General features: G+C 44.2%; 1 pseudogene; it reads right to left on the reverse strand.

Annotated features, from left to right (window-relative positions):
* Positions 1 to 2,645: 2,645 nt before the first annotated feature.
* On the reverse strand, positions 2,646 to 3,119 carry LOC101178777 (annotated as a pseudogene).
* Between the last annotated feature and the right edge of the window lie 1,782 nt (positions 3,120 to 4,901).

The raw sequence follows: 4,901 nt of genomic DNA on the forward strand, positions 1-4,901 counted from the left end.
TACTTCCCAGTTTACAAAATACTTACAGGTATTTGCTTTATTTTTAATGTCACAAGCAATACATGAATATAGACCCCTCACTAAATTAAAATTTTTTTTCAAGCAATACAGTTAAGCTAAAGTCAACTTTAAGCTCCATTCGCAAATCCCAGCATGATCCCATGAGATAAGGCCTTATCAGTTTGGTATTTATTCATCCAGATCTTTCCTCATACATCTGCATGAATTTCCTTCATTCAACAAATACTTATTGAATGTCTACTATAAGCGAGGCATTGCCATAGGCCCTGGGGACACAGAGGTAGCAACACAGACAAGGTCCTTACCCTGATGGAATTTACATTCTAGTTGGAGAGGGGAGGATGCATGCAACAGTAAATAAGAAAATCTAGATTGTGAAAAGCATTGCTAAGGAAATAAATAGGATGATACGATACAGTGATCTGTGGGGGAGGGGAGAGAAGGCCAGGCTGGGGAGGAGACATTTGAACTGAGATCTAAAGCCATCCATCCAGCTGAAGACCTGGAGGAAGAGTGTTCAGACAGAGGTAACAGCGGGGCAGGAACAAACTTGTCCTGTATGAAGGCAGAAAGAATCCTGGAATGCCTGGCCAGCAGTGGTCACAAGAGGAGAATGAGAGTGAGATCAGAGTGCTGGAGACCAGGGAAGGTGATATGGTTTGGATCTGTATTCCACCCAAATTTCATGTTCAATTGTAATCCCCAAGGTTGGAGGTGGGGCCTGGTGGAAAGTGATTGGATCATGCGGACAGATTCCCCCCTTGGTACTGTGTCACAATAATGAACAGATAGTGAATGAGTTCTCATGTGATCTGATTGTTTAAAAGTGTGTGGCACTTCCCCCCTCCCTTCCTTCTGCTCTGGCCATGAGAAGTGCTGGCTCCTCTTCACCTTTTGCCGTGATTGTAAGTTTCCTGCGGCCTCCCCAGAAGCAGAAGCAACTATACTTCCAGTACAGCCCGTGGAACTGTGAGACAATTAAACCTCTTTGTAAATTACACAGTCTCAGGCATTTCTTTATAGCAGTGCAAGAATGAATGAATACAGAAGGCATTTGGGTTTTATTTTAAGAGCAATTAGAAGATGTTAGAGCCAGATGCAGTGGCTCATGCTTATAATCCCAACACTTTGGGAGGCCAAGGTGGGAGGATTGCTAGAGGCTGGGAGTTTGTGATCAGCCTGGGCAACATAGCCAGACCCCATCTCTACAAAAAGACAACTGTAAAAAATTAGCCAGGCATGGTGGTGAACACCTGTAACCCCAGCTACTCAGAAGTCTGAGACAGGAGGATCACTTGAACCCAAAAGTTTGAGGCTGCAGTGAGCTATGATTGCACCATTGCACTCCAGCCTGGACAACAGAGCGAGAAGCCTGGGAGGTTGAGGCTGCAGTGAGCCATGATCCCACCACTGCACTCCAGCCTGAGCAACAGAGTGAGACCCATCTCTGAAAAAAAAGATTAGAGGATTTTTAGCAAGAGCATGAATGTGAATGACTTGTATTTTTAGAATATTCCTAGGATTTCCACGTAGAGACGAGTTTGGAGAATGTTGAAGATATTCAAAGTAGGGTGGGGATGGCTTGAATTAGGGCAGCAAGAGTGAAGGGAGAAGTGAATGGCTTCAAATTGAACTTTGGGGTCTTGTGATGGTTGTGATGAAAGGGTAAAGGAAATAAAGGGACTGATAATGATTCTTGGGTTTTTGACTAGAGCAGTTGAGTGGGGCGGTGCTGTTGCCCAGTTTAGAGAAGACATGGGCGGAGTAAGAAAGGGCAGCCCTGAAACAGAGGGTTCTGTTTTGGACCTGTTATGTTTGTGATGTCTGGGTGAGATGTCAGAGAGTTGAGATATATGAGTTTGGAGTCTCAGAAAGAGGTGGGATGTGATATAGAACAGTGGGAGTCCTCATGATATTTCATGATCATCCAGGAAAGAAATATGGCTACAGAAGGACATTCAAAATAGCCCAGGATACACCAACATTTAGAGGTTGAGAAGAGCAGGAGGAGCCAGCAGAGGCCCTTGAGAAAGGATGGCCAGAGAAGTGGGGTGAAGAGGTTGAAGAGAGTGAAAAATCATAACATCCAAGAAGAAAATTTTTTTTTCTTTTTTTTTGAAACTTAAAAATCCCTCAAACATTGTTTATTACACAAGGGAATCCTGATCCTTGTGATGAGCTTATTGCTAGGATTTCTTCCTCCCTTTCTTGTCTTTCTTCTCTTTCTTTCTGTTTCTTTCTTTCCTTCCTTCCTTCCCTCCCTCTTTCTTTCTTTTTCTTTCTTTCTCTTTCTTTCTTTCCTTCCTTCCTTCTTTCTTTTCTTCTCTTTTCTTTTCTTTCTTTGGAAATGGAGTCTCACTCTCTCACCCAGGCTGGAATGCAATAGCACGATCTTGCCTCACTGCAACCTCCACTTCCCAGATTCAAGTGATTCTTCCACCTCAGCCTCCCAAGTAGCTGGGATTACAGGCACCCGCCATCATGCTCAGCTAATTTTTGTAGTTTTGTAGAGACAGGGTTTCACTGTGTTGGCCAGGCTGGTCTCTAACTCCTGACCTCAGGTGATCCGCCCGCCTCAGCCTCCCAAAGTGCTGGGATTACAGGCATGAGCCACTGCAACTGGCCTATTGGTAGAATTTCTAGTAGCGAGCACAGGCACCAGAGCTTCCAAACTTTTTGGACCCTGCGAAGGAGGCCAGCTATCAGCAAGGTCTGGTCATTCTGGATGAGGATGTCTTTGATATCCTTCTTGGAAGCCTCATCCATATATTTCTGGTAATAGGCCACTAGGGCTTTGGAGATGGACTGATGGACAGCACAAATCTGGGCCACATGACTACCACCCTTCACATGAACACAAACGTTCACACCAGCAAATTGCTCTTTGCCCAGAGCAGAAGTGGTTCCAGCAGCTTGTATTGTAGCGTATGCAGCTCGATCATCTCCAGGTGCCACCCATTCACCTTGATGAGGCCATTGCTGTGTTTGCCAGGTGCCACAGCTGTGGCCCTTTTCTTGCATCCAAAGACCTGCGCATACTGCAGTGGGCCCTTGGACAGCATGGCTACAGGCATACATTAGAGATCCTCATTGCACGGTGCTGAACCAGAAAAGGAAGAAAATTATTTCAAAAAGGAAATACATTTGTGTGTGTTTGCAATCTTCCATGATACTTTTTTAAATGAGGCAGCAGACACCTCTGTCAGTTGCTGCTGAGAGTTGAATTAAGCGAGGCAAGAGAAATGTACATTTGCATTTTGCAGCATAGAGCCCATCTTGACAAGAGCAGTTTCAGTAGAGTGGTGGAGACAGAAGGGAGCTGGAATGGGCGTGAGTGGCGTAACATGATAATAATAGCTGAACTTACATAAAACTTACCATGTGCCAGACACTGATCTAAGTGCTTTACACATATTAATCTGTGCAACAGCCCTTTGAGGTAGGTACAAATATTATCCTATTTTACAGATAAGGAATAGATCTTTAAGTAATTTGTCCAAGATCACACACATTAGGAAATGACAAAACTGGAATTTGAACCCAGACAAAACTGGTTGATCTGGCTCCAGGGAATAGAGACAACCCTTTTGAGAAGTCTTGTTATAAATAGTGTATTAATTAAGATAAGGCCAGATGTTATAACACATAAACCACCAAAATCTGGTAGTTTAACTAAATAGAAGTTTATTTCTTTCTCTTTTAAATTCCAATCAGTGATAGGAGTGGGAGAAGTGAGGATAGAGCTCTGCTCCGTACAGTCATTCAGGGATCCAAGCACTTACCTTATGGCCTAGACATCTTCTTCAACACACGGCACCCTTAGTTGCCCTAGGTGTCAACATCAACCTGGCAGAAGAGGAAAGAGAATGTGGAGGATCGTGTAGAATAATTTTATGGGCCATGCTTGGAAGTTGCATACACCACTTCTGCCCACATTCTGTTATCCAGACCTCAGTCACATGTTCCCATGAGTATGCAAAAGGAGCCAGGAAGTGTGGCCCCTGGCTGGGCAGCCACTGCCAGCAGCAGTGCTAAGCTGTGCAAAGAGGCCATGGGTTTTTAGTGGACAGTTGTCTGTCTGCCCCAATGAGCAAAGACATAGTGAGAAAGGTATGTGTGAAAGGATATTTGTTTTTGAATACGGGAAATACTGGAGCATGTTTGTGTACTGACAAGAATGACAGAGTAGGGAGGGGGAATCTAATGATGTGGGAGAGAGAGGATAATTGCAGGAGCAAAGTCCTCAGCAAGGTGATAGCAGATGAAGGGATTGTCCTTTGAAAGGAGCAGGAGGGAGGTTGAGAGGTTGGCAGGGTGAGGGAAAATTGATGTTGGCACATATTCAAGGAGGATTGGTGATTTCATCGTGGGAGGCACAGTTGTCCCTGGCTGAGGGCTTCTGGGTTTTTTTGGCTGAAGTGTTAAGAAAGGTCATCAGCTGGATGTGACGTGGGGAGAGGATGTGGGAGATGGGAAGAGTGAGAATGTACAAAATAATCATTTTAGACAGAGAAAAGAAACTTAGTAGAGAAACATTTTAGAATTACCAGGTTGTGCTGCGTGACCATTTGAGGTTTGGGGTTATGCATATACAATGAAAATTACCTCCAGAAATTGTGTGTGTGTGTGTGTGTGTGTGTGTGCTTACATTAATGGTGTCTATCATTCTCTGTGTATTATTTAGCAACTTGCTTTGTCTCTTTCCTATGTGCTGTACGTTCAGTATTCCACAGAATGGATGCGCCAGCGTTTATTCAGCCATTCCCCAGTGATTACAGCTAGGTCATTTCCAGTTCTTTACTAGGAAAGCTGCGGCAAAGATTCTTTGCCTGCTGCCTCGTGCACACATGACTGTTTCTCCAGAGGTACACCAAGAAGTA

This window comes from Nomascus leucogenys, chromosome 19 (genome assembly GCF_006542625.1).
Source record: "Nomascus leucogenys isolate Asia chromosome 19, Asia_NLE_v1, whole genome shotgun sequence".
Taxonomy (NCBI): Eukaryota; Metazoa; Chordata; class Mammalia; order Primates; family Hylobatidae; genus Nomascus; species Nomascus leucogenys.